Below are 13,366 nucleotides of genomic sequence, written 5' to 3'. Positions count from 1 at the left end.
TAGTTTTGTTTTCTCTTCAAAGCACTCACTATTGAAGGACTGCAAAAGAAATGAAACAAACATTTTCCAGTTGTATTCATGCAACACTGCCCTATCCACTTTGTCTTTTTTAAATTTTGCAGAAGTAATTTTACCTTACTGAAATTGATCCACTGTTATTGTTGTTTCCATGTGAACGATCACTCCAACAATATCTACCTCCTCCAACTGTGCATGGTTCTAATTCAACTTTAAGTCAAATTTTAACTTCTGTTCTTTATGAAAATGTATTACTAGAAAAGAGATTAAAAGTGTTTATCAGGCTTGATTGTACAATAAATCTTTTTTTATTTAATCTATCATAACCGCCCTCGCTGTTTACACATTCTCCTGTGTAACATTCAGATTTTAGTGAAGGAACTACAAGAGTCAACGGTGGTTAGCACTAAAAAATCAACTCATAAACCTTTAATCTCTTCCAGGACAAGCACATACACTTGGCAGTGGCTCATTAAACAAACCAATACAAACATTAAGATCTCACTGGTATTGTAATTTGTACATCATCAAGGGCCTGTATAATCAATACCGAATGTAATAAATCTCACCATGTTCAACAATTAGCTGCGATAACATCAGATAATTAGGCTTTATGACACATGCACAACTGATCTGGAATTCAAAATGAGTTCATTTAATGTTTCTAATATATCTTCATGTTTCAAATAGAATCATTGGATTTGTGTTATTTGACCCTCTGGTGCAGTTTGGCTCTTCATGTAACTACTCATGTTGGATTGGAGGAGCCAGAGTGAATTCAATCAAGCTGACATTCCGGTATCAGTTACTTTCTTTTTTTAGATGTCATTGGATTTTAATAACACTCTATTCCTGGTCAATATTTCGTTTGTTTTGATTAGTTGTTTGTTAGTTTGCTTATTGATCTACACAGTTAGAAGAAACACCTGGCAATTGATTTTATCTGATCTTTTTTTTTTTTTTTGCATAAGGCTACGTGCTGTGTCTGTGGAAAGATGTTTTGATGTTTTGTACTGGGCTGTCGTTCACTTCCCCCATTCTGGCTTGGAAACACAGCCCAAAAGATGTTCCTGGCCTCTGCATTCCCCAGTGCAAAATACCATACCACACGTTTCAAACAGCTTCTTCAGATTACCACTACCTGGCCTCATTCACTTTACAATGGGCTTTGGAATTTAAATAGTCCATGGATTTGGCTGTTTCTAAGCTATGACGACAAACTCCTACGTTTAACGACTCTGAAAAAGTTGTGTGTTGTAATAGGGCACTTTTACATGAGTGCCACGTTGTTTTTTGTTTGTTTGTTTAAACAAATGTAATATCTCGTTACTATTTTGATATTTACTTCCACACTTAACACAATGAGTGTGGTAGACAGATTCGTAAACCAATTTGTTCCAGACAGACACAGTGTCCAACCACTACAAAAAAACTCCTTTTTGATCATTCATAGCCGGCCATTTTTTTAGTTCATGTAAAGTTCCGTGTGCAGAGCTCCAGTTTTATGGCTTCTGTAACTGATTGGTGTCCATGGCAAGTCCGTATCCTGCAGTTGTGGTCCCCACAAGGAGTTTATACAGCTAGCTAGCTCGCAGGAAGGGTATCAGTTTCAGCCTGTTCAATTAGAAATGCACAGTCCGTGACCCAAACTATGTTTAATAGAAACATAATTGCATTTAGTTTCAATATTAACTAAACGTTAGATTGAATACTTTTATCTATCACCAATGAATCCTGTGATGTTCCCAGTCCACACTCATCAAGTCCTTCTGAATGCATCACCAAGCAGTATCTCAAGAGACACAGATGCTCGAATCTTGTTGAAGTATACGGCACTCTCTAGGTCCGGCAAATTACGGCAATGTTACGGTAACATTGAATTGCGCCATTATGCCGTTCTAGGCCGAATCCAGTCATCCGAGGTTACATGGGGATGAATGAGTTTTTTGCATCGACATAAATGAATAGTGAGCAATCACTGTCTGGTTATTATTTGTTTGTCAATTCAAGCCTCAGTACTTATCCGGTGAAAAATCCATCTATGCAATTCTACGACAATGGCCAACGATGCTTAGTTTATTCTCATAACCATCGCGTGCCACTTAGTTAGGTCCCATTGAGGGGTAGTTCTGTCTTGTAAACCTTCTGTGTGTTCTCTGCTCTCACACCTTGAGATACTCATGTACAAATTGTACAATCATCTCCTCTTCATTTGAAGATTTGTAACTATTGTTTAAGTTACCTGCCACATCGGGTGCGGTAGCCACATGTGTCAGGTTCCACGAAGTTCCATCTGATGGCATTATCAGGCGTTTGGGAGATGCAATCATGTTGGCGGTTACAACCCGTTTGTTCAGTTTGACTTTAAGAGTCCTCAAGCTGATGTTAATCCGGTAGATTGGACCATCTGTCCACGATTTTACAGCTAGGAATGGCCCCTCGTTTAAAACTGACGCAATGATGCAGATCTGTCCGGTGGTTTCAGTACTGGTCGCGGTCTTCTTAAAAGCTCCAAACACCGACCCACCAAAAAGCAAAAACGCGTTAAGGCTCTTAATGTGTTTTTTGCCACAAACGAGCAAAACTCCCTTCGGGTCGCAGTCCATGTTCGACACCGTGAACTTCATTTACCCAATGTACCTCCACACAACACTCACGAATTGACGCGCTCGCGCAACAACACCTTGCACCGAACAATTTCTGTCGTCACTTCGGTATTGCTGGACTGTCCCTTTCCGTGACAAATCTGTTTTTTTTAATTGTTTCTGGGACTTGAAAGTGTTTTGGCTCTTGTAATTGTTTTTTTTAATTGTACATTGTGTTTTGTTCTTTGTCAAAAGTTTCACATTTTACTGTGTTGTTGCACTTACCCGGCAATCCTAGTAATGTTCCAAAAAACAAATCTTCTTTATTATTAAAGCAAGAGCACACTTTCAAATACTGAGGAGCCATCCAGTGCTGTATGGGACTCTTGTTCCGGTTTTGCCATTCATCAAATGGTGTTTGCTTTAGAAACTAGATAACACCACAGATGAACTCAAGGTGAAAGTCCCTTTTTCCTCCACCAGGTCAGTTTACACACACCAGGCCCCTCATGTGCTGAGAGATGTTAAGCAAATCATCCAGCTCCGGCAAAAGCAAAGGAAAAAACACTCATGAAGAAGCTTTAAGCATTATCTGCTTTTTCAAGCAAGACCATTTGATGGCATCACTACATACAACCTGTTGGTTACCAAATTACTAATGGTTCAAACCTATTAGGTAGGGTCACGAGTTCTTCTGCACTTCTTTAGCCTGGAAATGACAAATCAGGTTGTCTTGTTTCCTTGTACGGGATATTGTATCAGCATTCTGCCAAGCTTCATCAGGGTCATAACCGTGTTTGGTGTGTTTTGAGGTTGTGTTGAACCTGTTTTCAATTGTGCCTAAAAGAAAAATATCTATTTATATTTCTTCTAACACATAAAGATCTTGGCCTTGGCTCATTTTCTGTGAGACATAAAAATACTTATTGTTCACATAATGCCCAACCCCCCCATCTCCTACACATAACATTACATATGAGGGTGCTACATTGTAGGCTATGAAAACTTAACTGTGTCTCCTCCTAATGGGCCTGCGGTGTTTATGTGTGTCTTTGTGTGTCTTTGCGGGAATGATTATTGCATCTGCATTAGCTATTATTACACCACACAAAGGGGAATACAAAATTGTTAATTCAAGCACTTTCATATTTTTGATTAAATTCTAAGAAATAAGCACACATTATCAATCTGTTTCTATTTGTCATTTGTGTTTAAATTAAAATTTGCATTTTCTTGGTTTCTCAACAAAAAAAAGATTACTGATAAATGTATTCACAGGGGTAAATTGCTCATATTAACCATAATATATAGCATTGGTAATGTTATGGAGGAGGAGGACCCAACTGCAGCAGTAGTTAGAACCAAAGGATTACCACACGTGATGCACCCACAGGCAGAAGAACGGGGGAGTGTCCGAAGATTCATCACAAAAAGACACGTGGGAAGATCAAAACTCCCAACAGGGAAACCAGGGGCACACTCACTGGGAATCTGCTGGCCCAATAAAGACATACAGGGTGGTAGGCAGACAGGAACGCAGGCAGTAAAAACTGGCAACGCAAGAGGCTCAACTAGACTTCATGCACAGCTGACAAAAAAATCTGGACCCAAGACAGGAAACACAGAGGTTAACGACCAGAGGTAACGAGGGTAATGGGGAACAGGTGTAGAGCATCAGGTGAATAAATTGGGCGGGCAGGACAATCAAAGACAAAAGAAAGCTAGATAAGTACTACACAAACAATACAGAAAACGACTATCACCAACAGGACGCAGACACACACACAGGGGAACATAAGACCACGAGTCACAACCAGGACTATGGAAAAAAAACCGTAGGACAAAACACAGGGAAGGCCACAACGGGGAAAAAACTCCCCCCAAAAAACCCCAAACCAACAGTTAATTGAGTATTAAAGGAAGCATATGTAAGTGTTTTTACCAAATTATATGTCTTATTGATTTACAAGCTATTAATGTGGTGGGCCACCAGCACCGGGAAAAAAAACATTGGCATGATGTCAAAAAAAAATGTCCCTGGAAATAAAAACCCTGAACATAAAAAGTGTTTATAAGTACTAAAATGAGAAACTCAAACTGCAACCAATATTATTTTTCTCAGGCTGTAGACAATTACTGGCAGTGCCACAAATCCAAGGGAGACAGCCAGATGTCCATCTCAGTGGGTGAGTACATTAGAAAGGTGGCTGGAAGGCATCCAAGAAGTCTGTGAGAGTAAGTGACACTCAGACGTGTTTGGTGTGAAGAAATAAAAGCCTACATCAAATGACATGAGCCTCTTCTATTTAAGGAGCTACACATTCAAATTATGAAGGATGAGCTACAATTTGGTCTGGTGGGCTTGAAGAAATATTCTCTTTTATGCTGGAAGAAGACTGCTTTATACTGTACATCCTGAAAGGAGAACACCCAAAAGCAACCAATTATATGTTCACCTATTAAGCATCACTAATTATACTAACCACCAGTTCTTAAGAGCCTGGAAATGGCTAATCACTATTGACGCAAATCCTGCAAACCAGGAAGTAGAGCTGATTATAAAGAAAAAAAAACCCACTTAGAGGGAGGGTGATTACCATGTACTGTTTGAGCAATGAAAATAGAGACAGTACTGTTTTGTATTGTTCTGTTTCCTGTTTTATGTGATAGTGGTTTTTCTGTGCGTCGTGTCTTGTTTTACCTCTGGTTTTCCCCCCACCCCTTGTAATTGCTGATTTCTCAGCCTTGGTCACCTCTGTTCCTTGTTACCTGTGTATTAGTACTTTGTCTTCTCTTGTCCTTTGTCAGATCATTTTGTGTGTTTGTAGTTCCAGTGTGCGTGTTTTCTCGCCTTGTTTCTGATTTTTTCCCTCGGTTTCGTTCATCTGGTCCTCGTTTTTTGACTGTGTGTGTAGGCACCTTTTGTTTTTTGGCATTTTGTCCATTAAAGAATCAAGTCAGAACCTTGTCTGTCAGTTCCGCATCTGGTCCAATTTCCACACTCATGACAGCAGAAATGATTTCACATCACAACCAGCTGTGTTTGCAACCAGAAAGAGAGCGGCCAAAACCCACTTTGGCATATATGTAATCAGAGGAGAGTAATGTTTGACTCAGTCAATTGATTAGCTAAGCTTGATCACTATGCTCACCTTCTGTCTCTTAGTCATTATACATAGTTGGAAAGCATATAGTTTTACGGGTGGGGCGGTGGTTATTGAAATCCATTTCAGAGACAAAGGGTAATTACAAATATAACTCGAAAAGGACCTTCTTGCCTAATTGAAAAACCTCAATTTCATCAAATACAGAAGAATAGTTTCCACCTTTTACTGTTGTATTCAATATCTTGTGGGCAGATAATAGTTGCCAATATTGTAGGTTAAAAGGGTGTGTTTGACATTAGTATTGGGCTTATAGTTAGCCTTTGAGAAGCCATAAATCTGTGAAATAAGCAAAAGATGCAAACCTACGACAGAATGCAATGGACTGAGACATTTTGTGGCAAAATATGCCACAAAACTTTTAAGCAATAATATTACTTAATAAAATAAAGCTTCTCAACATCAAACGAGTTTTTCACTCTTTTTGGTGCTTGTGAGAGGATCGTTTAAGGGCTGTGTTACTGACCGTCTGGGTGCTCCAAAGATCACTACATGTGACACGTCTCTTCACTATATCTATATTGTTAAATCTACCTGTATAGATCTACTTACATGGATTGGAATAAAATACTGATGGTGACTCATTATAAACAAGTAGGACAAAGAATATAATGTGGTAAGTTTTCTGTTGAAATCCTCCGTGGTGAAAGGTCAACAATTAATTTTCACCTCAAGATAAAGTAGGAAAATAGATTTCTCTAAAGTAGGGTGCTCTGGCAGTGATATTTCCGTCTGTAAAAAGTTGGAATGCAATCAAAAACTCTCTATGTTGTCTGTTTCAAGTGGCTTGGCAGTTGCAGTATCTTTAACAGAATGTTTCACAAGAATTTCTATAGGAAGAAGGAAGTAGGTACTTCAGGCTTCTGAACTGGTTGCAGTTCCACCAAAGTTCCACTGGGGGTGATCGCAGGCGAGTGCAGAATGAATCAAGTTTATGGAGAATCACACTCAAACTTTCTCAGGATCACATGTTTTGTCTAGTATTGATGTGAATTTTGAAGGGGAGCTAAGAAAATACACATGCTAGGAGTAGATTTTTTTAAAGTTGCTTAAATAGCAATGACGTCCTAACATCATACGGCCAGAGATACTGCCTGAGTCACTTCCTGTGTTTCTCGAGGCATCGACAACCCAGTTGACAGGTTAGGCTCTCCCTGGCAATACACTGTAGAAAGAGGTTTGTTATGTTTTAAAGACCACTCAGACATTCTGGTTCCGCTTCGGATGCCATCAAGCGGGATCGCTTGTCACGCTCGTCTCAGTCCGTCACGACCAATCAGCATTCATACAGCAGAATGCTCATGTTAGAGCAACAACAAGAAATCAAAAGGATAAGCACCCTTTCATTCAATGACCAACAATCCTGTTAAAATTGCAAAAACTACGGCAATGGGCAAAGAGATCCTAGCCTAATACTCTACATTTACAGTTAAGCCGTTGCAACTTTGTATTCCCATTGTAGATATTCAAATATGTTGCTTATTTTATTCCTATTATTATTATTTCATGTATTTCGTATATTGTATGTTACTGTATGTATATTGAGCTAGATTTCATTAGATATTTCTGTGCTGTGTCACTGATTGCTGCTGTAACACCCTAATCCCATTTTTTGGGATCAATATCCATCCATCCATCCATCAATCTAGCTTGCTCTCATAGAGTCCCATTCGTTTTGCAATCGCCTGCACTCACTCTGGAACTCCAACCAAATGGTCAATGGGGCTTAATAGGGCTTGGTTTCAGTATGCACCTGATGGCTGCCTATATGTTTACGGGACTAAGAGTAGAAGGTTGAATCCACCATCTCGTTTTTAGTAACATGCTGTGACATGGCCTTACTCTTTTCCCAGACACTTAGGCCTACAGGTGTTTGGCTGCCAGAGTGTGTAAGGCCTAAACACCTGCTAAACATCTTGAACACTGAGTCCAAAGTGTTTAATATTCTATTGTTGCGGGAAAATGAGCAACACAGGCCAGGCGTCAAACCGTGAGGATGATTTTTGTCCTCTCACTTAGACGCACATCTAATGGGCTAAGAATTATGACAATAGCAGAGCTTACAACAGGGTTCTTGCAGATTTAAGTATGTCAAATTTAAGACCTTTAAGACATAAAGATGAAATTAGACTACAGGATCACACTGCCAAAAAATGGGTAATTTAAACTAGGGTTGGGTATTGTTTTTCCCCATTTACTGGTGTGCTAAACGGTGCTGAACAATAATAAAATAATAGGTAATAAGGAAAGGGTATTTTACAATAACTTGACTGCACCACGAGCTTACTAGTTAAGTGAACGCACCCCATCTGTGTTGTTTTCTGACTTTCTGACTGAAATGCAGACACACTTTACCGTTTAGTGCGCAGTTAACGTGTTTTAATGCAGCTTGCTAGTAAGGTAGGCAACATTACCTGCTGTCAAATGTTAACTAGCATCACGTGCCGCAATGTCTCTGTGCCGTCTAAGTCATTTCAGAACTTAACCAAATTCTGAGGAGACGCAGAGGTATTTCTTGGGCAGGAATTGAGTTTAATCACCACGTACGTACCAAACACCATCTTCCCCAGAAAGAACTAAAACATCAAAACAAACGTTCTGAAGGCAGCATTTTGCTGTTTTTGTTCCAGAGCAAAGACTCTAGTCTAGAGCGCTGCCTTTTTTTCTTCTTTCGGCGGCCGCAGAAAGGGTTAAAACTGAACATCTGGCTGTTTTTAAGACATTTTAAGGCGTAAATTTAGTTTAGAATTTAGATTTTTAAGACCCTGCGGGAACCCTGTTTCAATTAGCTTTCTCGAGCACAATAACTACTGTATAGGCTGTAACAATACGCAATATGAAAACCGAAATTGGACCCTCAGATCCACAAACCGTGTCTTGAGTGAAAAGGCAGAATCGCGACACACCCCCTTCCAACTCCCAGAGTTTCCCGTCCAGATCAATGCACCAATCTTTAAATTACTATTAGCATTAGTCTTTTGGCTTAGGCCCCTGTTGGGTAAATTAGCAAACTGTAAAGATGGTTAAAAAGCAAAACGGGAAAAGGGCGGGGGGACCGGTAACTTAACGGAGATGTACCGTTACGAATGGCCAGCTGTTCTGACTTGGGTGCCTGGGTCGTTTCTCGACGGTTTCAGTATACTCCCGTAGAGCCATGCATCGGAGTTAATGCTGACCCAGACCGCTGGCTTTGACCAATGCCACTTTGCTTGTTGAAAATCCACAATGTCTCTCTCTTCATGGGTAGGCCAAAATCTCTGTGCAGGCAAAGCAGAGTAAGGGGAGGTAACCTTGCCCCTTATGACCTATTAGAGAAAGATCCAGATCAGCCATCTGAACTTACATTTCTCAAAGGCAGAGCGGACACCAGGGCTCGGTTTCACCTATCGCCATTCTGCCGCATATTAATGTTAAAAAAACTCCTAAAGTGAAATTTTCATGCCGTGGGACCTTTATTGATCTCATTCCCACACAAAAGGAGCTAAAGCAAGTGGTGTGCGTGTTGCTTATACATCTAACAGTAAAACCATGTCATGTAGCGTGACAATAAGAGCAAAATACTCACCTCTACTGTACCAAAGTGTAGTACAAATACAAAATGTACGCAGTACATTCAGTTGTGTGATTACAAAAATATACTAATTAGCAGGTCTGCTGGAATAGACAATTAAATGCCACGCTGCCAAGCTCAGTAAACCCTGTGAAGTCCTCTTGTAAATCAACTACTGTATCAGCACAGATCTCCTTCACTGAATGTCATGTGTCCTTATGCAACAAATCATCTACAGTACTTACATCGACGTACTGTGGACCCGAAGTGCTGATGGCAAGCGTCTTCTTGGATGTTCACCTCTTTTATGTGAAGAACTGTCACCATCTCGTGTCCTCAGTAATAGCTTCCGAAAACTGCACACACAGAACAGCTGCCGGTACCAGAAGTAAACACAGTGTCATTGGAGAGAAGAAAATAACTTTTGGAAACTGTCCCCTCCTGACATCTAGTGAACAGAACAAAGACACCTACGTTATGCAAACATTTCTGCAAGTGTGTCTGTCAGCATCCCACAACCTTGAAGAACTGGTAAAACACATAAAAAAAAGTCATGGACTAAATTATTACTTAAAAAACCTTACAGTAATGCAAAATGCCCTTAAATCAACAACATTTTTATGTCTATTTCAATATAATGTTTTGTTGACACTGAGTCAGAGGGAGGTTCCAGCTCTGGTATTTGGAGGCTTAATCTACAAGAGATAGACATATATTAAACCTAATAAGTAAATCATTCGAATGAAAACTACAAACTACAGACAAAATGTTGAGTAATACTATGCTGACAGCGGCTGAAAAATAAACAATTGTGTATTGATTATAGTTTACCTCAAACTACCTTCATAACATTTGTCACTTGTACACATTTTTTATATTAGCAAGGTTTTATTACTACATTAATGTGATAAAAAATATGAGAGTCAATATTAGCTACTGTACTTCCACTGAAATGTGCTATAATCATGGTAATAAAAAATTTGAAAAACCAGAATCAACACGGCAAAAAGAAGCTACACACCAGTAAATCGGTAATGATGTCGGCTCAATGAGTCAGTTGAATGGAAAAAATTCTTGGAATCTAAAATATCTTGTCATACTTTAAAAAAAAAATCACCGTATTATGGTGTATTTCACTCATTTGTGAAGGTTTTTACAATAAAAAAATACTCAAATTTAAGCAAAATGAACACTTCAAAGAGACCAGAGAGGTAAGGAAAAGGTGGCTTATACTGCTAGAGATTCTGTGAAATACTATAAGGTGCGTTATTGCATCCCGGATCTGGATTCTAGTGCGCGTGAGCATCATACTCATCATAATACATACTAACATAATTGCTTACACTTTCGGTTTTCACTGTAGAGATAAAAAAAATGAAAGGAGAGATGTAAAAACAGCAAAGTAAGAGATAGCATCCCACAAAAATAGTGTAGTTTTAAAAAATGTAAAGCTGTTCTTTGTTACAACTACCAAATAAGCGCTACTGATCCTTGTCCCGTTGTTCTCCAATGGCAACCCGCACGACAAGCGTTTAATCTGTCAACCAGTATCTGTTAAGAAAGAGACATAAGCTGAACAGTGGTACATCAGTAGTTGTGAAACATTTTGCAGAGACAATACAGGGATGGTATAATATGCTAACATTACTGTGATCTTACTTAGATCAAAACATATTAAATATAGGACTTTAATAGACATGTTATTTTCGTGATTATTGTAATGACAAAGATTTAGTTGAAACGGTTTATTCAGCTTCAAACTTTTGCCAAGATTTGGTTTCCTTCCAAGAGACTTCAACATGGTTGTGGCAGCAAAATCAGTTTCATACTGCGAAGCATCTTCAATAGTAGTGTAGGCGTTGACAATCAGGAGGTAGTGATGTATAAAACTTATTACACTTTTTAAAGTCAGTCTAGGGTTACCTCAACATGACACATTCAGACAATCATTTTTCACAAATCTAAATTGTTTAGTTCTATTTTTGTTGGGAGGACATTTGCTTGCTGTGTATCCGTCTACATTAGTTTGTGAATTAATACACACAATGGTACTCTATTTCTGTTTTTTACTGTTATTCAAATAGGTTATAGGTATGATAGTTGGCTTATATTTACTGTATTCAAACAGTACATGAATGTTCGTCTGACAAGAAGGGAGAAAGCATCAGTCGCACTCACTTTCACTTTTCCTTAATTGCCGTCTGCCAGTGAACGGGACAGCTCTGGGACTTCCCTGAATATTACAGCTCCCAGACAGGTCGGTCCCTCACAATTCCCGAATGCACTCCTTCACAAGGCTGGCAAACGGAGATTAACACAGTGGACAGCAAGGCAGGAGATTAACCCTTCGGCTTCAAAAGGCCACAGTGGCCCTCTGATCAACTTCTCTCAGTACGGTCAGAGTTGTAGAAATCTGATGGTTCTATTTTTTATTAATAGCCCACACATCTTTGAGTAACGTGTTTACAGTCTGTAGCTATATTTAGATTATTTATCTCAACTTACGAAGTAGTACTTCATCTTCTAATTTTAGATGTTTGTGGTTGAAACTGAGTTCCTTCTAAACCTCAGTAAACAGTACAGACAAGTGCATTAACGTTACAACATTACGCTGGGACTGGAGACATTTCCTCACAAACATTAATCCTACAGCCATTAGCTTAGCAAATACAGTATTGACGCCCAGAAAAGCGAGCCACGTTATCTACGTACATTGCGCCAATCTAACGGTATGTGTAAATGGCACCACCGTTTAAGTAGTTGTTCACACAAAAAAAAAAACAATAGTGGCTAATGCGCGAATAAGCATATAGCAGCTAGCTAAGTTAGCAATAAACTGGCTGGCTAAATCACTTCATGTGTAATAAATAATTTTAACCACTTGACCAAATCATTGTACTGCTGATAGGTCGTATGAGGTATGTATCGGACCCCATCGCATGTCAATAAGGAACACTAGCTAGCTAGGTAAAACCCTATACAACAAGCAAGAAGACGTTAAGAAGTCAGAATCTGCTAACACGCTAATCGTGCAGAGTTTCATCCGTACCATAGCGACGTTAGTATTATTCCGTTTCAAAATGAGTACGTAAATACGTTTGTTACTGGCATCGTTTACCTAACTTCATGGCGTAGGCTAGTTTAACCATGTTAAGAGTTTTGTTTTACGTTTAGCTAAATCAGATTGTAGTAAAGTCTTTTCTTTTCAGCTCCTTGCCTTTACTTCCACCTTGCATGGTATCAGTCCAAGGTTGTATCCACAAATGTAACACATGGGGCCAATTCACCACCATTGCATCATGATTTCTAAACTCATGCTTCAAGGCAAGGCCTATTCAACTGCAGCCAAATCAGAACATCTCATTTGGCTTCACTTTCCTGAGCAAAGGAGCACAAAGTGCACTGATTGCCGAAGGAAATTGATCACTTCTGGCTTTAAAGCTCCATCCCGCTTTGATAACATAGGGATAGCACTATCCATGCCATTCTCCCCTATATCATAGTCTCCATTCTTGATTGTTTGGCTAGATAGGAGGTTAGATTTAATCACACCAAAAAGTAAGGTATTTTCCATCTTACATTTGGTATAGATTTGATTCGATATATATATATATTATATACTATAAACACCATATTATACACATATATTATATATATATATATACTATATATTATATATCATATAGAATATATCTATTATTTGACCTCGTAGTATGATAGTACTCTACTTTTGACCATCTATTAGATAGTACAGTCATTATTATTATATAGTGCATTCGTTATATTATATTTATATATATATATCTAGATATATATATATATATATATATGTGATTTTGACCCTCTGGTGGTTTGGCTCAATCATGTAACCTACTCATGTGGATTGGTAAAACTTGATTCAGAGTCGTTTAGAAGTTGGTCATATATAGTTTACTATATATATATGGTGCCAATACAGTAGTATATATATAGATATATATAATATATATATATATTATCACATATATATACATATAGACCACTAAAACTATCTGGAATCAGATTTTGTA

The 13,366-nt window shown here is 38.7% G+C and overlaps 1 long non-coding RNA gene across 1 annotated transcript in view; it reads right to left on the bottom strand.

The window, feature by feature from the left end:
* The window catches only part of LOC116695339 (uncharacterized), a 12,664-nt gene extending 4,772 nt beyond the window's left edge, over positions 1-7,892 (bottom strand). The window contains exons 1-2 of the long non-coding RNA XR_004333434.1: positions 7,881-7,892; positions 4,358-4,359 (exon numbers count right to left, since the gene is read on the bottom strand). This is a non-coding gene — a long non-coding RNA (uncharacterized LOC116695339). The remainder of the gene's footprint in view (positions 1-4,357; positions 4,360-7,880) is intronic.
* Between the last annotated feature and the right edge of the window lie 5,474 nt (positions 7,893-13,366).

The sequence above is a fragment of the Etheostoma spectabile genome, chromosome 9 (assembly GCF_008692095.1).
Source record: "Etheostoma spectabile isolate EspeVRDwgs_2016 chromosome 9, UIUC_Espe_1.0, whole genome shotgun sequence".
Taxonomy (NCBI): Eukaryota; Metazoa; Chordata; class Actinopteri; order Perciformes; family Percidae; genus Etheostoma; species Etheostoma spectabile.
The sequence above is the reverse complement of the archived record's forward strand: the minus strand, read 5'-3'. Positions and strand labels throughout refer to the sequence as shown.